The sequence below is a fragment of the Palaemon carinicauda genome, chromosome 41 (genome assembly GCF_036898095.1).
Source record: "Palaemon carinicauda isolate YSFRI2023 chromosome 41, ASM3689809v2, whole genome shotgun sequence".
Lineage (NCBI taxonomy): Eukaryota > Metazoa > Arthropoda > Malacostraca > Decapoda > Palaemonidae > Palaemon > Palaemon carinicauda.
The window spans coordinates 57,441,051-57,464,744 of record NC_090765.1 but is presented as its reverse complement, the minus strand read 5'-3'; the positions used below and the strand labels follow the sequence as shown (position 1 = coordinate 57,464,744).

At 42.7% G+C, this 23,694-nt stretch overlaps 1 long non-coding RNA gene across 1 annotated transcript; it reads right to left on the bottom strand.

The window, feature by feature from the left end:
- Nucleotides 1–451: 451 nt before the first annotated feature.
- LOC137632677 (uncharacterized) lies at nt 452–23,694 on the bottom strand. Its single transcript, XR_011042081.1, has 3 exons — nt 23,550–23,694; nt 3,548–3,645; nt 452–1,822 (listed from the first exon to the last, which is right to left on the bottom strand). It is a non-coding gene; the product is annotated as an uncharacterized lncRNA (long non-coding RNA).

The window sequence follows — 23,694 nt, the reverse complement described above, 5'->3', positions numbered from 1 at the left end:
TACTACTGTGAATGCAATGCATACCCTCAGCAAGTGTTCTAGTCTTACTTCACCATAATTAAGACACCACACGCAGAAAAGTCACAAACTTTGGAAGCTATCTCTATTTTACTCTCTTCGCTGCCCCTAACACTTAACATTCTTCAATGACTCTCTGCTTCTACTCCCCCATTTGCAGCAACAGACTCAAGTACTTAAACTGATCTACTTCCCAAAGTAACTCTCCATTCAACATGACATTTAATCTAGCACCACTCTCCCTTCTCATGCATCTCATAACCTTACTCTTACCAACATTAACTCTCAACTTCCTTCTCTTACACGCCTTCCCAAACTGTTACTAATTGACTCGGCTTCTCCTCCGAGTCTGCAACCGATACAGTATCATCCACAAACAACAACTGATTCACATCCCACTCCTGATAGCTCTCTTTTATCAGTTTCAATCCTCAACCAAGCATTCGAGCATTCACATCTCACGCATCCATCAAAAAACCAAGTGAACAACCATGGCGACAACACACACCCCTGTCTCAGCCCCACTCTCACTGGAAACCACACACTTCATTTCCTATCCTGACATACTTTACTGTCTTTGTATAACCTCTTCACTGCTTGCAACAACCTTCCACCAATTTCATATAACCATCACTTTCCACAATGCTTCCTTATATACTCAATCATAAGCTTTCAACAGATCCACAAATGGAACATACACCCCCTTACCTTTGGCTAAATATTTCTTGCATATCTTCCTAACTAAACCAACACCCATCACCTCTTCTAAAACCACCCTGTACTTTTGAGTTAGCATTCTCTGTTTTATCCTTAATCTTATTAATTAGCACTATCATACACTTTTCCAACTACACTCAACAAACTAATACCCTTTAAATTACGACACTCATGCACATCTCTCTTACCTTTGTATAGCGGAACAATGCAACACAAACACTCAGTCCACTGGTACCTTTGATACAAAACATAATTGAACAATCTCACCAACCATTCAAGTAGTCACACCCCTTCCTTTAACATCTTAGCCCTCGCACCCTCCATACCAGGTGCTTTTCCTGCTCATATTTCCTCTAGTGCTCTCTTCACTTCCTTTCTAGTAATCTCTCATTCTCATCTCCCAGCACTGGCTCCTCAACACATGCAACAGCAATTATATCTGCTTCCCTATTATCCTCAAGAATCCAGGTAATATGGAAACATCAAATATGTAATAAAAATAAAGCAGCAATAGTAGAGTACCTGAGTGACAGGACAAAAACATCTAAAAAGACCCAGAAAAAACATGAAAAATTGGAATAGATGAAGGTCTAGGTCTTTCTAACCCTGTAAAAGAAAGAAAGGACATAAAACTGTATGCTATGTTGCTGCTGATGACGACAAATGGAAAGGAGAGGACTGAACATAGGGAGAGAAGAAAAAAAGATGTAACCACTGTATACAAAGAATGCCATGGTATAAGGAACACGGGATTAATGAATAATAAATTAGGAAGAAGTGCTGGCAATATTTAGAAGGCCCAAGAATGGAATGGAGAGGAGTATTAAAAACCAAAAGAAGCCAACTAATGCTCAAGGTGACTGAGAAAGGAGTAACAAAAATCGGTTAATCAGGGAAAGAGGCTGCATGGTTGTATCATACACCAAATTAACAGCTGAGGAGCAACACACAAATAAGCAGTAAAAATATATATTGTCCTTCTAGAGAAACTGGAATCCCACACACAGCCTTATTACAGCCATTGCAAGCTTAGATCTGCTGCCCGTCGAATGTCTTCTCTTGCTTGGTGGATGTCTACATCAAGAGCCTGAAATTAAATCACAAATTAGTATAAGATATGATTTTTGAACCTTTAGATAACTTTGTGAAAAGTTATTTTCTTAGAACCTCAAATACAGCATATGTGGGTTACATAAATTTAACTACATTAAGCATTTAGGCATACTTTGTGTAATACTGATTGAATTATTTTAAAATTCTAAAACATTTACAAGATTTTTGTTTTTACTCTCAATGTCATTATTATTATTATTATTATTATTATTATTATTATTTTTATATTATGATAAGGATTATTATTATTATTATTTTTATATTATGATAAGGATTATTATTATTATTATTTTTATATTATGATAAGGATTATTATTATTATTAATTATAATTATTATTATTATTATTATTATTATTATTATTATTATTATTATTATTATTATTTCTGGGTCGATCTGTGACGGCCGGTGAAAAGGGTCCTTCTTTACACTTTTCTAATATAAATCTTCCAAATATACTAGAGAAAGATAAAAGCATGGAATGCAGAGGTTACTACCCTCGCGTGATCACCTTGTTGGTGTCGTGGGCGTCACAGGTCTCGCCCCAGAAATAGATTTTTCCTTCGTCAAAATCCCTTTATTATTTCAACTGGGTTTGTTTTCCACTTTAAGATAGGCCTAACCTAATGTATACATGCAGGCGGACATGTAAAGAAACCAAAGAGTGAAAAACTAAAGCACAATAAGCTGATGAGTAAAGAGCATTAAGTTAAATATCTACAGTACACTCTTACTAAATATTTGTAAGCAGTAGTCCTGTTGAGAAGAGCAAAAAATGCAGTTAATATCTGTTGAATAAAAATGCATCTCAAATCCATAACTATGAAATTAATGCTTTAATCTAAGAAATTATAGAATGTTTGGCTAATAAAAACATGGTATAGAAATCAAAAGATCACAAATTTCAGTAAAAATATCTTACATGGAATCAAGTTTCTTCCTTATCTAACACAACACTACTACTTCAATTCTTTGTTCTGACTTTCATCGCATATTTATGTATTTCTCGACTCAAGGCCTGACAATACAATGATAATTGAAGCAATTGAAAAAAATGGCAATGGGCTTAAATTCCATAAAAGGAAGTAATGTTAGTGTCACATGAACTACCTGGTTTACAGGAATAAATGTACAATGGTGAATCATTCACCATGGCTACAAAGTCCAATCTACAATCTCAAAGGGCTCCTCTGATGGAGAGTGGATGGCATCTAAAACAAATAAATCATGAAGTGACCACAAGAGTGGGTAAGTGTTGCATCTCTTGAAGCAAACTAATTTTGACAGTAGATTGTTACTGAGTGTGAATGACAGTTTCATCTAGGAAGAAAACTTCAAGAGGACAAAACAGTATACTATATATATATATATGAGAGAGAGAGAGAGAGAGAGAGAGAGAGAGAGAGAGAGAGAGAGAGAGAGAGAGAGAGAGAGAGAGAGAGAGAGAGAGAGAGAGAGAGAGAGAGAGAGAGAGAGAGAATGTTGTGTGGAATGTTGAATGCTTTGGAATATATATGATAAAATGACTGTGGAGGTCCCGGAGAGAGTAGGGTTCCCCTGCTGTATAAGACCAGAAAAGCAGCCTTTAAAATGAAGTAAGTATACAGTAACAATAAAATGTCTGTGAATGGGCATAGGCTATATTGGACACAAACTGCTATAATTTTCCTACACCTGTATCAACTGGAGTTTTTTATTACCTTAGGTTGGCTTATTTTGTCAGAAGAGTCACTTTCGCATTCGAGAGATTAGCTTATTCCCACTTCCATCTGATCTTTTGCCTTATGGTCCGAGTTATCTGTAATAAAAAAAACTGTTCAATATTGAAATTCAAATTTTAACCAAAAACTTACGTAAAATTCCATATTTATTCTTATCTTAGTAATTCATGTTTTAAGCAAAACTTTCATTTTTATACTAGTTATAAATATTCAATAAAAGAGCTTAGTGAAAATACCTTATCTATATATTGATAACACTTCTAACACCAAACTAACACCCTAAAACTTGACAATAGTGTCAATACCATTCTATCAACTGCAAAGCCCACATTCTTGAAGAGAGCTTGAAATTCCCCAATACATCTTGCCAAAGCCTAAATTACAACAAAGTGTTTTGATCATTAAAGCTTTGAAGGACAGGCCTTCCAAATGATCAAACCAGGGTCTTTAAATATTGCAATGCCACGTCCAAATTCTAATGAACTAATCTGATAAGAGGATTTTAAATACAGCACCAAAAGATCTAAACACATCAGCAATGATACTCTACTAGGGCAAATCAACAAGAGGTTTGAGCACCACATTGACTATTGACCTATAATCATTGATACTCAAAATTAGCATTCTCATGCAACAAAAAAAAAAGGATAAAAACATAGTCCAAATTTATTCAAATCACTATAAATTATTTGGATTTAAATTACATACTTTACAGTACAACAATAAAACACACTCCACTGCCTTTAATACAAATTATTTGCAGATTGCCTCTTAAAAATTAAAATAATAAAGAGGGCTTTATTTGTTTTGAATAATGTGAAGAGGAGTCTTTCCATGTGCTTAGCTGAATCATGGGGGCCTTTGTGTGCCACTTGCAAAAGTAGTTCGAGAAGATTGGTCTTGCAAGGCAACCTTTTTGATAACCCAACAATAGATATATATCCAAATGAGCCACTTGCGAAAGATGTCTAAAAAGATTTTTCTTGTACAGCAACCTTTCCAAGCAGTCCAAAACATATACAATAGATCCATAAACCACTCACTCTGAGGCTAATAGGAGGCCACCAGAATAATCCTACTATTCAAACACACCCTGGACTTTAACACCACCAGATATTATAGAGGATACGAGAACAATTTACCAGTCCTACAACATGGCATCAACCTCCATCTTCCTGTATGAGTGGCCACAAACATGTCTACATTTGGTTTACCTCACCAACTCCAAACCTCTCAACACATCACAACGGATGGAGAGACCTATTGACTGAAATCACTTGCCGCTTCCTGCTTAACCAATTAGCGAGCAGTGACAATATTCAATTTCCATGAAATGAAATGAGGCAACAGGTGGATTCTCCATAGTTCCGTACATGTCAACAGCCGTTATGCTGAACGAGTCCTACCTGGAGGTACCCAGCTTCTTGAGTGTATGCCGGTGATTGAGTATTGTCTATAAAAACCATCATGCACTTCATCACCAGTTACTGCTGAGACCGAAGAGCCTTGAATACTGTACTACAAAAAGCCTCAGGCAGTTTATATGAAAGCAGGACTATTTTCATGCAAATCCCTGATAGGTTTAGAAAATCCATAGTAGCAACCCACCCTTCCTCGGATATATCAGAGAAGATTTGTATGTCAGTGACTGATCAACAAAATTTCCTCGAGACAAACGAAGATGAACGTCCCACCATCCAATCAGTTTCAACGGGTACTTAGAAGAATGAAAGTTTTGTTCATATCAGAGAGCATGTCCCAATAACGATTGGGATGAAACTGGCAGTCCCTCACTTTCAAACATCCCAGCAACACAAAGTTACCAAGAGAAGACAATTCCAAAAAGCCTTAACCACTTATGAACCAACAAAACCTTTATCTATTTGAAATTCTCAAACAGATTTAATAAGTATCAAATCTTATTTTCTGATGGAAAACGCCAAAACGGAACTGAGGCTATCGTCATAAAAAAATATGGTATTTTCATTTTAAATTAAGTTTTTAAATATACTTACCTGGTAGTTACATATATATAGCTTTATCGCACCGATTCGTCATGTGCATGGCAAAAATTCAAAATTCGCGGCAATCGCCGATAGATGGTCAGGTGATTATACCTTTGCTCCCTCTACCCAGGTACTTGGAACCATTCCCATTTTTCCTCAATTCCATGCCCCTGTTCTCAGAGGGGAGGAGGAAGGGACGTTTTATATATGTAACTACCAGGTAAGTATATTTAAAAACTTATTTTAAAAGAAAAATACCATTTTTAAATATCTAACTTTTCTAGTAGTTACATATATATAGCTGATCAACACCATTGGTGGTGGGTTAGAGAACCGCAACACCATTGGGAATTCGTATAAATATTAATCGCTACAAATTAGCCATGCCAATAATCTGGTTCCTACCCGATAAGGAAGCTGGGTTCATTTTTCCAGCCTCATTCGCCTGCATTCCTTGAGAGGCCCAGCGATCCACCCAGGGGGCTGTAGAAAGTCTCTGTGGGGCTGTCACACGATCCTCGACCTTAACATGACCAGACCACCACCCTTGCTATTATATCCTGGCATAGCCATGGACAATGAGCTGACCACCTGACCCACTAACACACTAAAAACACACTCCATAAAACGTAACTTAGACTTGTACCCCAGACTGTGGAAGGTTGCAACAACCTTCAAAGACAAGAAAAACAAGGGTATAAACAAGGTTATAGGTTAGAGGCAGTAGTACCTTCTCCAACCAACTACGGTGCCAGAAGCAATGTACGGACCCAGGGAACAACAATACTCATATTGGGTCTACCTCTTTTGGGTAACAGAATGTCGCTTACAAAATCAATTTCATAGATTTGTTGTGTCTATAAGCCATCCAAGTTGCCACAGCTCTTACTTCGTGTGCTTTGACTTTGAGGATTGGGAAGCTTTTCTCGTCATAGTTCTGGTGAGCTTCCCTTATTAAATCCTTGATAAAGAACACCAGTGCATTCTTTGATAAGGGTAACGAAGGTTTCTTCACCAAGCACCAGAAGTTTTTTGGTCCTCCGCAGATAAAATTTTAGGGCCCTCACTGCACAAAGGTGCCTTTCCTTTTCCTGTCCTACTAAATGAGTTAGCCCTGGTATGGTAAAGGATCTGGGCCATGGCTGAGAAGGATTCTCGTTTTTGGCGAGAAAACCTAGGTGCAGCGAGCAGACTGCAGTCTCTCCATTGAAGTCTACATTTTTGCTAAAGGCTTGCAATTCTCCTATGCTCTTGGCTGTTACCAACGCAACCAGGAATAGGGTCTTCTTAGTGAGATCCTTCCACGAAGCCTTGCCGAGAGGTTCAAACCTGATCGAAGTTAAAAACATCAGGACTACATCCAAATTCCAAGAGGGGGTTGGGTTGTCCTTCCTCTTAACTGTCTCTAAGGACCTTCTCCCGACACGTCAATATCTCTGTGACGGAAGACGGAAGCTAGCATGCTGCGGTATCCCTTGATGGTTGATACTGCTAGTTTCTCTTGGCTTCTTAAGTGTAACAGAAAATCTGCCAATTGAGTTAGAGAGGTACTGGGATAGGAAATGTTAACTCTGCACCATTCCCTGAACATGTCCCACTTTGACTGGTACACCTTGGTTGTGGACGTCCTCCTCGCTCTCGCGATTGCTCTTGCAGCTTCCCTCGAAAAGCCCTTCGCTCTTGCCATTTTCTCGATAGTCGAAAGGCAGTTAGATTGAGAGCGAGGAGATTTTGATGATATCTCTCTGTATGAGGCTGTCTGAGTAGATCGTTCCGACAAGGTAACGACCTGGGGGTGTCTACTAGCCACTCCATCCCTTCTGTGATCCGGGGTCTCATGGGCTAAAATGGAGCCATCAGGGTCGTGCAGGCATTGTTTGACTCCCTGAACGTCTTCATGACTGTCTAGGATCTTGAATGGGGGGAAGACGTACGTGTCTAGTACTTCCCACTCCATGAGGAAAGCATCCACTGCCACTGCTTTCTGGTCTGGGACTGGAGAGCAGTAAACAGGTAACCTCTTTGTTCTCTGCGTCGCAAAGAGGTCTATTGACGATTCTCCCAACAGATTCCAAAGCCTGCCGCACACCTCGTGATGTAGGGTCCATTCTGTTGTGAGAACCTGTCTTCCTCTGCTGAGAAGATCCGCTCTGACATTCTTCTCTCCCTCTATGAAGCGGGTTATCAAGAGTTATATTGTTCGCCTTTGCCCACAGCACGAGATATTTTGCTGCCTCGTAAAGGGAATCTGATAGAGTGCCTCCCTGTTTCCTGATGTAGGCCAACACTGTGGTGTGCTGAAAATCATTCGGATATAAGTCCGCCAATACCGCAAGTAATCTTTTCAGATCCGCCTCATGAAGAGTTTCTTGCGTCTCCTCTGAGATCTCTTCCAAAAGATTGGCGATTTCTGATGTCGATTGAGTGGGGGATCACACGCATCGTCCTGCTTGCGTGCGTCATGCATGCGTCCAGCCTGCTGCGAGGGAGTGTCATGATCCTTGTCACCTCCCGTTACGCGTCCAGCTTGCAGCGAGTCCGCGTCTTGCTGGCTGTTAGCATCTCGCTGTCCTAACTCCGGTCTTATCCTCTTTCTGGGTCTGTTGAGATCCTTAGATTCCTTCTTGCATGCTTCCTCTCTTAGTCCTTGCGACTTGTAAACGTCAAACAAAGACGTAGTGGACTGCTGAAGCTCTGACAAGAACGCTGCTTGCGGTGCCTCTTGCTGCTGGGGAACAACTGGAGATGGCAATGCACGTACGTCTACAGCTTTGGAGACTCTAGCTGGGGTCTTCTGGCGAAGAGGTGGTGACGCCCATTGCGACACCTCCCATTCTGAAGAGCTATGCGTCCTACACCTCTGTTTAGGCGCGGACGCGTCGTCCTCATCCGACAGGAATCTCTCTGGAGAGCTCCAATTGCTACAAGAGGGTTGCTGAACGTAACGGGGGGACCTGCGTCTCTTGAGAGGTCTCGATTCTTCAGGTTGTCGCCAACCGCGTCTGGGTCTTGCGTCTTCCGAGGATAACGAACACTTCCTCATCTCGCCTTTCCTGCGGCGAGGGGGAGCGTCCTGGGATGCGTCAACAGGATCGTTGGGACGTCCGCTCGCTGTTCAATATCTCTCCCCTCCCTTAGCCTGTCGACGTTCCTTCTCCCAGGGGTTGGGGAGCATGGAAAAGGTCTAGGGCTAGGAGCATGACAGACACGAACGAACACACCCTGCACTAGCACTGTCCCCGAACTTGAGCTGGAAACCCCGCACTGCCCCCCACATCACTTCCTTATCCGAAGTAAGGGATTGCACTTTAACACCCAAGGCAGAAATAGCAGCCATAATATCCTTCATAGTAGGCCCACTTACCTCCGACTCCGCAAGAGGGTCTGGTACTACTACCTTAGGGCTAGGATCAGGAATATTAGAATTTGACAAGTTAGAAAGGACTTGACTATCAGAAGACCTAGTTGACAGAACACTCGAAGATCTAGCTCGATCTAATTCTGTCCTTCCAACCAATCGCCTAACATAGCGATCATACTCTCTCCACTAACTCTCCAACAAACTGTCGCACTCATTACATCTTTCGAAAAAAGGGCCGCCAACTCATTGGATCCGTCTCTTAAGGCTTTGTCCATGCAAGACAATGTGGATGAGGCTTTCAGTGTCCACATCCTTCAAAGCATAAACCTTTTTTCCCAAGGCTCCCAGAGTCCAGTCAAGGAAATTGAACACCTCGAAAGCTCTGAAGACGCCTTTGAGAAGATGATCAAGCTTCGACGTTGACCAGAGCACTTTGGTTCTTCTCATGGCTGTCCGACGAGGGGCGTCCACCAGACTCGAAAAGTCTCCTTGGGCAGAGGCAGGAGCTCCCAAGCCGAGAACTTCTCCAGTCTCGTACCAAACGCTAGATCTGGAAGCCAATCTGGCCGGGGGAAAAGAGAAAACAGTCTTTCCTTGGTCCTTCTCGGAATGCATCCAGTCCCCTATCATTCTCAAGGCTCTCTTAGATAAGCTAAACAACACCATCTTCATGAACAGAGACTCCTTTAACGCCTTCCCTAGCGTAAACTTTGAAGGCGGGGAACGCGGAGCAGCAGGAACAAAATAATTAAGAAACTCTTTGGAAAAAACTCTCAAGTTTCTTTAAATCCACCAAAGGACAAAGGGTCTAGGATCTTCTCCTTCCAAGATTTCCTCTAATTGATCACTAGGGGAAAGGTAACCGTCGATCCCTTCTTCCGACAGGTCTCTAGTCGAGGTCGAGACGTCCTTTTTCCTAGGAGTTAACTCCTTAATATCCTGACTCCTGGTGTCAAAGAGTCCAATATCATGACACCTGGTGTCAAGTTGTTCCAATGCTTGACGCTCGGAACTATGATGTTCGCGATCTTGACACTCGGAACTATGACGTTCGCGATGTTGACGTTCGGAACTATGACGTTCGAGATCTCGACGCTCGGTTTCATGACGTCCAAGGCTCTTACGCTCGGTGTCCCGACGTCCAACTCCTTTACGCTCAGTGTCATGCATACCAGTCTCTCGACCCTTAGCATGATGTTCCTCCTTACGACGCTCGGCGTCATGGCTACCAGGTTCCCGACGCTTGGTAAGCTGTTTCTCTACTCGACGCTCAGCGTCAAACATCATGTCTAACTCTTACAGCAGCCTTAGTAGCTTGACGTCCAAGGCTCTGACACTTGGCGTTACGACGTCCAAGTTCTAGACGCTCTGCGTCATGACTTTAAAGGTTCTGACGCTCGGCGTCACAAAGTCCAACTTCTCGACGCTCGGCGTCATGCCTTCCAAGGTTCTGACACTCGGCGTCACGATGTCCATCTACTTGACGCTTGGCTTTCCGACGTTTGGCGTCATGGCGTTTAGAATCTTGACGCTCGGCTTCATGATGAGCAACTCTCTTCTTGTCTAGCAGGAAAGGAAATACTTATGACGCCAGTCCCGTCTGTGAGCTGCGTCATCCGACGGTGAAGATAACACTTTTACCTTGTCTTTCCAATGGTGAGGGCGAGCGTCCTGGGATGCGTCAACAGGTACGCTCGAGGGATGACTGCTCGGGGGCTAACGCCTCTCGCCTCCCCTTGCCTGTCGACATTCCTTCTCCAATAGGTTGGGGAGTTTGGAAGAGGTCCAGGGTTAGGAGAACGACAGGTCCGAGCAGCCTCACCCTCCACTGCACTGATTTAAGCACAGAAACTTGCACTTTTTGACTTTCACATCAAACCATAATTTAGACCTGCCCGCTGCGAGAGATTCTACTCTTTCGCTAAGCGCCTGAATGAGAATCCAAAAGGCTATACGATTAATATTAGTATTCCCAATATCGAAATATTAATGAACGATACAAAGTATTTTGTGGGACTGTATGAAGCGTTATGAGTACTACGTAGCGTAAATTTGACAGTACGCTAGTTTTAATTTATGATAATAGATCGATGATAATCTAAAGAAAGTATACTGATAGGACAAATATTTTCTTAAAAATAATATATTTCCTTTTACATTATAAAAGTTAAATACTATTGCTCTCTGCATTTCTTACATTATGTGTGGGGATCAAGAGCAGCTTTTGGAAGCCAGGTCTTGCACCCCTTCACACACATTCTAACAACAGATTCAGCCATCTTGAAAATCCAGAAAAAAAGTTAAATTAACTGTCCAAGTCGGACTAACAAATTCTATCTTATCCGTGTGAAAAAGAAATAAAGGAAAATTCAATATCAGCGAAAGCCATCAACCAAAAAAAAAAAAAAAAAACCAAGCAATGGGTACTTCACCAATATGTAGTTAAAGCAAACCCTAACAAAGTTAAGCAAATTTCCAACGTGTTGCTGAAACGATGGCAGGGAATTTCTTAGGACAAATGGGAATGGTTCCAAGTACCTGGGTAGAGGGAGCACAGGTATGATCACCTGACCATCTATCGGCGATTGCCGCGAATTTTGAATTTCTCCCGTTCGCGCGACGAATCGGCGGGATAAAGCTATATATATATGTAACTACCAGGGAAGTTAGATATTAAAAACTAATTTTGAGTCAGTAGAGACTTCTTCAGATAGATCAGGAGCTCCACATACCGTAGTTAGTTGAGAAATCACTCATGGACACAAATCTCTTCTAGCAACAAGATCAAAATTAACCAATCATCTAGGTACAGGGGTACTTTTATGGTCAGAAGACCCAGTTACTCAAGAGATAGGAGCCATCTTGGTTGTGAATACCATGGGGGATGGGGAAATATGTTATTTTTATTAGTAAAATAAATTTTTGAATATACTTACCCGATAATCATGTAGCTGTCAACTCCGTTGCCCGACAGAATTCTATGGAGGGATACGCCAGCTATCACAATACTAGAAGGGGGTGTATTTACCAGCGCCACCTGTGGCCAGGTACTCAAGTACTTCTTGTTGACACCTCCTCAATTATTCCTCGGTCCACTGGTTCTCTATGGGGAGGAAGGGAGGGTCGATTAAATCATGATTATCGGGTAAGTATATTCAAAAATTTATTTTACTAATAAAAATAACATTTTTCAATATTAAACTTACCCGATAATCATGTAGCTGATTCACACCCAGGGGGGTGGGTGAAAAACCAGTGTACAAGACTAAAGGATAGCTAAGTATCCCGTATTTCATATAATCAGTTATCCACAATAACAATGAAATAATAAGTACCTGGTAAGGAAGTCGACTTGAACCGTTACTCTGCCTTTAATAAGATCGTCTTCCTTACTGAGCGCAGCGTTCCTCTTGGGAGGCTGAATCAACTCAAAGGTGCTAAAGTATACAGGGCTGCAACCCATACTAAAGGACCTCATCACAACCTTTAACCTCGGCGCTTCTCAAGAAAGAATTGACCACCCGCCAAATCAACAAGGATGTGGAAGGCTTCTTAGCCGACCGTACAACCCATAAAAAGTATTCAAGAGAAAGGTTAAAAGGTTATGGGATTATGGGAATGTAGTGGCTGAGCCCTCGCCTACTACTGCATTCGTTGCTACGAATGATCCCAGGGTGTAGCAGTACTCGTAAAGAGACTGGACATCTTTGAGATAGAATGATGCGAACACTGACTTGCTTCTCCAATAGGTTGCATCCATAACACTCTGCAGAGAATGGTTCTGTTTGAAGGCCACTGAAGTAGCCACAGCTCCCACTTCATGTGTCCTTACCTTCAGCAAAGCAAGGTCTTCTTCCTTCAGATGAGAATGTGTTTCTCTAATCAGAAGCCTGAATAGTAAGAAACTGAGTTCTTAGAACTTGGAAAAGAAGGTTTCTTGATAGCACACTATAAGGCTTCTGATTGTCCTTGTAAAGGTTAAGACCTTTTTAGATAGTACCTAAGAGCTCTAACTGGGCAAAGTACTCTCTTCAGATCATTCCCCACCAAGTTGGACAGGCTTGGGATCTCGAACGACTTAGGCCAAGGACGTGAAGGAAGCTCGTTTAGCAAAAACAGAGCTGCAAGGAACATGTAGCCGTTTCAGATGTGAAAACAATGATCCTGCTGAAGGCGTGGATCTCACTTACTCTTTTAGCTGTTGTCAAGCACACGAGGAAAAGAGTTTTTAATGTGAGGTCCTAAAAAGAGGCTGATTGGAGAGGTTCAAATCTTGATGACATAAGGAACCTTAGGACCACGTCTAGATTCCAGCCTGGAGTGGATAACCGACGTTCCTTTGAGGTCTCAAAAGACCTAGGGAGGTCCTGTAGATCTTTGTTGGTGGAAAGATCCAAGCCTCTGTGGCGGAAAACCGCTGCCAACATACTTCTGTAACCCTTGATCGTAGGAGCTGAAAGGGATCTTACTTTCCTTAGATATAACAGGAAGTCAGCAATCTGGGTTACAGTGGTACTGGTTGAGGAAACTGCATTGGTCTTGTACCAGCTACGGAAGACTTCCCCTTGAGACTGATAGATTCTGAGAGTGGATGTTCTCCTTGCTTTGGCAATCGCTCTGGCTGCCTCCTTCGAAAAGCCCCTAGCTCTTGAGAGTGTTTCGAAAGTCTGAAGGCAGTCAGACGAAGAGCGTGGAGGATTGGGTGTACCTTCTTTACGTGAGGTAGACTTAGAAGGTTCACTCCTAGAGGAAGAGTCCTGGGAATGTCGACCAGCCATGCAGTACCTCTAAGAACCATTCTCTCGCGGACCAGAGCGGAGCCAACCAACGTCAGCCGTGTCCCTTTGTGAGAGGAGAACTTCTGAAGTACCCTGTTGACAATCTTGAACGGCGGGAATGCATACAGGTCGAGGTGGAACCAATCCAGCAGAAAAGCATCCACGTGAACTGCTGCTGGGTCTGGAATCGGAGAACAATACAACAGGAGTCTCTAGGTTATCGAGGTAGTGAACAGATCTAAGGTTGGCTGACCCCACAGGGCCCAAAGTCTGTTGCAAACATTCTTGAGAAGGGTCCACTCTGTGGGGATGACCTGACCCTTCCGTCTGAGGTGATCTGCCATGACATTCATACCGCCCTGAATGAACCTCGTTACCAGTTAGCTTTCGATCTTAAGACCAGATGAGTAGTTCCCTTGCGATCTAGAACAACTTCCACGAAAGAGTCCCTCCCTGCTTGAAGATGTAAGCCAGGGCTGTGGTGTTGTCAGAGTCCACCTCCACCACTTTGTTAAGCTGGAGGGACTTGAAGTTTATCAAGGCCAGAATAACCGCCAACAACTTCTTGCAAATGATGTGAAGTGTCCTTTGCTCCTGATTCCATGTTCCCGAGCATTCTTGTCCGTCCAAAGTCGCACCCCAGCCCATGTCTGATGCGTCCGAGAGGAGACGGCGGTCGTGTTTCTGAACAGCCAAAGGAAGACTTCCTTGAGAAGAAAGCTGTTCTTACACCATGCGAGAGAAGACCTCCTCTCTTCGGAAACAGGAACTGAGACCGTCTCTAGCGTCATGTCCTTTATCCAGTGAGCAGCTAGATGATACTGAAGGGGGGGAAGGTGGAGTCTCCCTAACACGATGAACAGGGCCAGCGATGAAAGTGTCCCTGTTAGACTCATCCACTACCTGACTGAGCATCGGTTCCTTCTCAGCATGCTCTGGATGCATTCTAGGGCTTGGAAGATCCTTGGGGCCGACGGAAAAGTCCGAAAAGCTCGACTCTGAAGATCCATACCCAAGGAGACAATGGTCTGGGATGGAACGAGCTGAGACTTCTCAAAATTGACCAGGAGGCCCAGTTCCTTGGTCAGATCCATAGTCCATTTGAAAATCTCCAGACAGCGACGACTTGTGGGAGCTCTTAAAAGCCAGTCGTCTGACGGAGCCGGACACAAGATCATGATACTGCTGCACAGTCTGTGAACTGTCAATCATGGGCAAGCGAGGAAGTACAGTGACAACCCGAAACTGTCTAGACTGTCTGGGTCGTACAGACAACTCCTTATCGGGTTGCTGAGGTTGCCGCACTGCGTCACAACAAGTCACTTCTGTTGGTTGTTGAACGTCTTCCCCGTGACACATTGACTCCGTAAACAAAAAATCCTCTAACAAGGACTAAGCTTGGACTGCATGTCATGCAACACAGCTCAAGGTCTAAGGGAGCAGGTGTGGTAACAGACGGGATTAGCGACTGAAGTGGAACCATTACCTTCCCTGGAAGCATGTTATGCTTAAATAAAAGTCCATAAGAGGTTATGCAGCTAAAGGCTCCCTCCAAATGACAGAGTCCTCAAGGGAATATCAGAAGGAGGGAGAAAAGAACTTTCTCATCTACAGGGACCATATCCTAGAAAAGCTAAGTTCTCTCAGTGAGGGTTCACTGGTGCAAAAGCAGCAGACTAGAAGGCAACGTTATGAAACTGCTTGACAGTCTAGTGAGTTGGCAACAACCAAAGATGTGTGACTGAGAAGCATGCGGTAAGGTATGCAGAGCATGATGTATGCAGAGTATGCTGTCTGCAGAGCATGCTGTATGTAGAGCATGTTGTATGCAGAGCATGCTGAATGCAGAGCATGCTGTATGCAGAGCATGTTGTATGCAGAGCATGCTGAATGCAGAGCATGCTGAATGCAGAGCATGCTGTATGCAGAGCATGTTGTATGCAGAGCATGCTGTATGCAGAGCATGCTGTATGCAGAGCATGTAGAAAGCAGAGCCTGCTGTAAGCAGAGCCTGCTGTAAGGAAAGCAGAGCGTGTGCATGGCGTTTAACATTTCTCAGAAATTCCATGACCAGTGCTAGAGTGCTTTATGCATGCTTGCATGGGGTTTTAATATCAACATAATATTTACCTTACATTCATAACTCATGATTCATATTTTTGCCAAATTTTGCGATCTTGTTAAAAATATATTGCAAGGAATACAAATATATTTTTATAAGAAATACAAATAACCTCCATTATCATATGGTTTGAAAATGGAGGTAAGGTATGCTGAACAGCAGAGTCAGAACGAGCTGGAACAACAATAGTTGTGGTTTCCTCTTCAAGACTCTGTTGAGGGAACACCTGAGGCTCAGTCTGCAAAGGCTGAATAAAAGACAAGCAGAAGGAAGGCGCATGGGTGGAGGAGGCTGACTCCTAGCATGAGTGGTTGAACCCAAGGGTTGCGCTTGCTGAGCGGTTGGCGGAAGCGGAGTAGCAAGTTCCAGTTCCTGTGGTGTGAGCGGAGCGCGATGAGGAAGAGGCTGCGCAGAACAAGGTAAATGTCTCGCAAGCTGAGGCTCCTGAGGCGCAAGGCTAAGGTGTTGTGGTGCTTGCCTTGTGGAGGGTTGAGCTCGCTGCAGCGAGAGCTGAGGAGACTGACTCATGGACGGGAGAGGTTGTTGTACCTCAACCGAGTGTTGCATCACTGGCGGAGCAGCAAGTGGAGGCGGAGGAAGAGAGGTATAATCCTCCTGATCCCATTGTAAAGGTTGCCTTAAGGAAGGCGGAGGCTGAACACCACTGGGAACAGCAAACTCAGCACGTGGCTCAACATCGTACGCCTGGCAGGTGGTACTGCGATCAGGCGGAGCGAGCGTAGGCGGAGGGAGTGTAGGCGGAGGCGGAGGAGCAACACTCTCAGCCCGAAACTCACGCATCAAGTCCGAAAGCTGTGCTTGCATGGACTGTAGTAGAGTCCACAACATCGTACGCCTGGCAGGTGGTACTGCGATCAGGCGGAGCGAGCGTAGGCGGAGGGAGTGTAGGCGGAGGCGGAGGCGGAGGCGCAACACTCTCAGCCCGACACTCACGCATCAAGACCGAAAGTTGTGACTGCATGGACTGCAGTAGAGTCAACTTGGGGTCGGCAGACACTAAGTTCTGCTGAGGTAAAGCCTTAACAGCAGAGATCTGTTGCGGCAGAACCTTACTCCTCTTAGGCGGAGTGCATTCAACTGATGACTGAGGAGAGTCAGAGCTAACCCAATGACTGCATCCGGGTTGTTGAACTTTAACTTCGTACGTCTGGCATAGGTCTGGACTTTACGTTAAGAGGTCTTGAGACCTGAGACCAGCGTTACTCTGCCTTTATTTTCTCCCCTAAATCTCTTCTGCAGACGAGCAAAATAAGGGCTCAATCGTCTGCGGGTGGGAGTGACGGTCTCGGTAAGACACGCCCACAACCACCGAGGATACTTCTGTGCGCCGATCAAGGCCTGCTGAACCCTTATGCCCTTCGACATTGCTTCTCCCCTGGGCTTGGGAGCTTGCAAGAGGTCCCGGACTGGGAGGACGACTGGCGGGCACAGAAGTACCCTCACGCACAACACTGACATACTTTGCGCTAATCACTTATCACTTTGATTTTCTGTTTGCACTTATTTCACTGAACTCGAAACTTTAAGTGGTTTGTACCTGAAACACGCAATTCTATCCTTTCTCAAAAGTTAGTAATTGCGAAAACAGAATTACAATGTAACAGAAAAATCTAATGAAAGATAATTCAGTGGCTGGAAAGAGACTAAACACTAGATCACTCTAGAAACGTTTAGTTTCTTCCCCTAAAGAGACTAGGGAGAAGAGCAAAAACGATAACGACGTTACTCGTACGCCTGGCAGGCTTGAATGAAACGTTTATCCTATTTTTCTCCCTCCGTCTCTATCTCTCTCTCTCTCTCTCTCTCTCTCTCTCTCTCTTGACTTAGAACCTGAGAGAAGAGCCCAATCATATATATCGTTAAAACATATTATTGTTAAAGGAAAAAACTGAAATATTTCCCAAAATGAAAAGTTCCTTTATTAGGATCAAAACCATTAAGTTAAGAAAGAATGAACAAAACGCTAGTCACGGTTACTCTTACTGCAACGTGAAACCGTGAACATTCTTTCTCTATCGTAACGATAGAGTGCAAGTTGAACGTTCTGAACGTCAACAACTGCAGAGACAAAACAAAACGTTAGTTCAACTTTGAAAAAGTACGAGACTATCAAAGAAATTCTTTCAAACTCTGTGGCGGAAATAGCATAATATGTTAACAGGTAAAACCGAAATGACGGGCTCAATGTTAATTAACTTCGGTACCAAGAAAAGACCGCCTACTATTAGGAAGGTCGAATATAAACAAATATAAAAATTAATTTTAATAAGTTTATAATAAAAGGAAGTTAATCGAAGAGGCCTATAAGAGGCGGAGAGATATAAAATAAATCTATAACTTTTGTTAAGCAAAATTAAGAAAGAGTCTATACTCTCTTAGACACCAACACTTCCGTCTAAGGGAAGGGTCGGCCATTGAAAGGTGAACGAGAGTTCATACTCTCTTCGTCACCATAATTAATCAAATTAATTCCAAAAGCTAACTAAGCTAATATAGAAGTTTCCAGTAAAGCGACAGCCGAAATCAAAGAGAAATACTTCACCAAAGTCGTGAAAATACTCCAAGAACATAAGCGTATCCCAGAACGTCTTGCCGGAAGCACGACAGAGGAATAAATGAGGAGGTGTCAACAAGAAGTACTTGAGTACCTGGCCACAGGTGGCGCTGGTAAATACACCCCCTTCTAGTATTGTGATAGCTGGCGTATCCCTCCATAGAATTCTGTCGGGCAACGGAGTTGACAGCTACATGATTATCGGGTAAGTTTAATATTGAAAAATGTCAGATACTGTATATTGTAACATCTAATCTCCCCTAACTGCCATTAGTATGGAGTTTCCCTCAAGAACTTGATGAAAATTTACTTATTTAAGATTGATAATCCACCACTTTCATCCAATCCCCTAATGCTTTGGGCTTCAGAAAAAGTCTGTTGTAAGCACCTACAGAAGAATATCACACCTCTATCATTTGCTTCTAAAGAAGCTATATCACCACCACTATCATTTGCTTCTATAGAAGCTTTGCAATTTTTAACTTCAAAATGGCAATATTTAGAAGGATTGTTGATGTACTATAACTTGGAAATGGAATTGAATACACTGAGCGGGCGAGTTGGAGCTTTAAGTAATCCAAAAGCCGTTTCTCATAACAGAGTACCCAATGCCCTAGATAAAGGTTTCATCAAACCTGGCAGCTAAGAACTAGCCTTTTCCAGTCGAGACCGTCAAGTGCGTTCTGCTATAAGAGTGAAGAGTTCTATTAGCATTTCAATTGGCCATTCTGTCTACTCAAAACCTAAAGGCCCAATCAACATTATCTCTTACGAAAAAGGGATAGGGTCTTGTTGACACGAAGTGATGGCATAATCAAAAGAAATATATAACAGATGACCTGAGCATGATTGGCCTTAAAGCATCAAATCATACCAGCCTATGATCATGAGCGTTGAGCTCATGACCTTGAGCTCTCGTGAGAACGCCTTCGCGAGGAAGAGCGCCAAGACCATGATGATCTTCAGTCTCGTGAGCATGGAGCTCTATGGAATTAGAACGCCTTCACGAGGAAGAGCGCTGAGATTGTGATGATCTGCTATCTCTTATCTGATCTTTGTTTTGTTAAGAACGGCATCCTAAAGATGATCGTCCAGGAGGGCAAGAAAATATACTATCGCCCTTGCAATTGCCGAGCAAATGGGGAGCTGGCCGCCCCAAGACCATCTACTATTGCAGCAGGAGAAACATTCCTAAGGGGAGAAATAAAGGACCGCAGAACACGAGACGAAGATGCCTCAGGATGGCGAGACGGCTAGTCGTCAGCAGGCGGCCATTCAGAGGGCGAGAGACGGACCTCGCAAAGGCCTAAGGCAAAAGAAGCCACAAGCGAAGTGCCCTTCTTAAGCCCACGCTGAAGGAGCTACAAGAGTGCCTCCTTTGAAGGAGAAGCCGAAATCCCAAGGACGGCGCCACTTGCATCACATCTGCAAGAGAGAAGGGCGCCACGACGGCCAGAAGGAAGGTGTTTATCCCCCGATACCCTGAGTTGCCCGTGAGTTAAAGGTTGGGCGCTCCTACTCGAACAATCCCCAGAGGAAGACAAGCGAGGAGCAGCTTCGGAAAGAGATACCGGAGTGAGCGAAGAAACAGCAGCTCGCTGTTTCTTCGGCCTGCAGGAAGACCCTGAGGGAAAACAATCACGCTTCGCTTTCTTCTTCTTGCGCAGCCCGAATCTCATCCACTGGGAGGCAGACCACTTCCTACACTCATCACAGGGTGAACCCTGCTCACAACGATGCCCCCTACAAGTTGGACACAATGAGTGAGGGTCGGTCTCAATCAACGACATGAAGGGTATGCAAGGTCGACCCTTGCGACCAGGGCAGGTTTGCATGGGAGCATCAAAGAAGAAGCGCAGTCACACACAAAATGAGAAAGATGAGCGTAAAGCAACAATTTCTCCAATTGCTATGGCTAAGCCTTGAGGAGGAGAGACATCCAGTTTCTACCAGCCAAAAAGAAAAAGTGGCTGGATCACCGATCTGTGGGTAACTGGGTACCCTTTGCCACCCCCTACCCAGTGTCTGAGTACGGTTACCACCTCGCACAAAAAGTTTAATTGGCTACCTTCCAGCTATGCCAAAAGAATGCCACATAAATAATGTAAGGTTTGTTAGTGTCGGAACAACATTGCAGCAGAAAAAAACTGTGTGCAAAAACCAATCTACTGACTTCATATGTTGACAGGCTAAGATTTTTTCAAGCATTCGAGGAATATTGGAGGAAAGTGTGACGTGGTCTATGTAAATTAGACCTGGAGGAGGAAAGCTGCTTGTGCTAATGGGAGCTGGAACATGATAGATTAATTGACGACTGATTTCTGTGCTATCCAGCCAAAGACTAATGAATCCTGGGCAGCACCATTTTTTGTACATTAGTTGAGGCTGAATCACCTTCCGACACTATAAGACCTGTCGATGCTGGTTATTAATGATGCACCCTACCACACCTAGCTAACTAATTAGGTAACTCGCTGTCCAACCATTACCACCAAAAAAGCCAGTCATCAATTGTGATTGGGGTCGCACCAAATACCATAACTGCATGCTATGCAATCCTAACATCTGCTTTTGTGCAAGCAGAAACAGACCTAACCACAGTACTGTATTGGGGTTCCACAGAGGGAAATCGGGATTTTTGGGTAGGAGACTACAGAAAATGTGTAATATAAGAGAAGCTATCTGACCTAAACACATCAATCTTCGTAATAAAAGAAAAAGTTACCGTAATCAAAATCGAACAATAGTAATGAAACTCTCAAAACAGTAGAGGTTTTGTTTGCCAGCGTTATGGAGACACAGAAAACATGATTATCCATCCCATTTTCTATGGAGTCGAGTCCATCATAGCAGTCTAAATAACAATGTTACCCGCTATCGACCGATCTGCGCTATTGGTCGATCGCGCAGCGCCATCTATGGACCCATTTTTTGTGTAGCAATCAGTAGATCGCGTAGGGCAATCAATGGACATGGATATGATTGAGGGCGTACAATGGGGCCGGCTAGCTGTCGACCAATCAGTCGATTGCGCAGCGCTATCGATTGATTTTAACCTAAAATCTGTGATGTTTACAGTTGTCTAAAACATAAAAAGAAGAAAGTAACATTAGGATTAACAAAAAACTATAATATAAACTTCATTAATATCTTTCAATTAAATACATGACTCATCATTAAAAAAAGGTATACAGTACTTTCATCAAAGCAACCAGAGACTCGTCAGTATATGGAGCTGCGCCATCGATTGATTTGTAGCGATTCGCTATATAAATACCATTGCTCCTAGTTTTGTTTCGACCTTCATGACTTTGATATTTTTCCGTAAACATTTCCTAACCAGCGCTAAATAACAACATTTCATAATAAGGCCTAGACATTCACGTTATTGCTATTACTGTACTAGTATTCGTGTACTAAAATTCTCAAAGATTAATACATAAGAGGACGTGAAAAAGTTGAAGTGACTTTTCATATCACATCCTATTCAGTAATGTCTCACTCGCCTACTGACTAAATGATCCATCTCAACTGACAAACTATCATCTTATTCACCAACTACTCATCACCTATTACAATTACAATTTCAATGAGTTTATTCTTCAAAATAGGTCACAACTATACATTCCTTTTAGCAATATACTACAAAATAATTTACTTAGGTTGCTTGATATAGCAAAATCACCTTCAATCCATCACCTCAAACGTGCAGCGCAATCGATCGACAGTTGCGATATCTACTGATGTCAGCTCTAACGATGGATCCATAGCTATTGCAACGCGATCACACGATAGCGCAGGTCAGTTGATGGCGCATAATAGCACAAATACCTCGATCTAATCATCAACAGATTTTTGCTCTGCCGTATGATCACTTTAATTGCGATTAAACATTAACATACTGCTATGTTCTAGCAAGCAGACTATGTTTCACTAAGCACATTAGCCATGTGGGCTAGAATTTGGTACTTTTTTACAACACCATGGTCTCTATTTACTCCAAAATAATGCAATCCTGCAGTTCTCATCATCTTGCACAGTAATTAGGTGGTTATTTAAATTCTGGGAAAGCAATAATTAGCAAGATATGTTGAGGAAGGGGGAAGGGGTTATAAAAAGAAAATAGCTAGGTTTCCTCACTAAACGACTTGGAACTGACATGTCAACATAGTCAACCAAACAGAATTGGTGATGCCAGCTTACATAAACAGAAGTTCGTGATGCCAGCCTACATTTGATATACTGTGTATTCAAAATATACTAATTAAAAATGGGTTAATTATTCAAAAGTGTCCATAACCCCAAATCCCAACAAATATATGTTTTCCTCTAGTAAATAACGTGATTCAACCGGTTTTCACCTTCATTTCAACCGCAACAACAACAACTATTTCGGCTACTAGAAGTTAGTCGAACTGGTTCTTCTGTTTGTTTGCAGTTGAATCGAAGGTCAAATTCAGTTAAATCACGTTATTTGCTACAGGAAAAAATATACTTTCTGTTCGAAATGATACCCTGTAGACTGGTAAAACTTTACTCCCCAAAAAATTAGATGTCCAAATTTGATTGAAACTGTAATAATACCCTTTATTCTGTTCAAACACTTACCTTACTACAAAAGCACCACATATCAGCGTTTTTCTGAACTACCACATGGATGGAGGCTCCTGTCATATGATGCCAGAAATTGCAAAAGGTTTTTTTTTTTCTAGTAAAATCTGTAACTTCATTCACAGAGGTTTCCGCCAGTAGTATTTGGGATTTAATATAGTGTATTTCCAAAGATCTATCCAATTATGCAAGTTACAATATACTAACTAATATTTGACTGTTCTATAATGAAACCGCTGTGCCCTGCAGTCCCTACAAGATTTGTCTAGGCATTCTTAGAGTATTACACGGTGTATTTCCTATCAATTGTCAAACCTATATTACCCATTATCGACCAGATAAATAAAAATGCAGAATCTATATAAATATCATTGGATTGCTAATAACTCTAATTGATGAATCTTACAGAATGCAAGCCACCCAGACGTCCGGGAGGTTGATAGAGCATCAAGGTTAAACTATAGGAAATTAACCTTGAAACTCTTGTTTATAAGTTCAGCATAATAAAAACCACAAATGTTCTCTTACCTTTAGATTTCCACACGAGATGTTTCTTAGCTGAAGGTTGAACGTCCTAAACAGAGTAATACCAGTAACTTAGTGGAGGTTAACAGAAGCACAGGAACAATGGTACTGGACAGGTGATCAGCAACTACCCCATCTTTTGGGATCC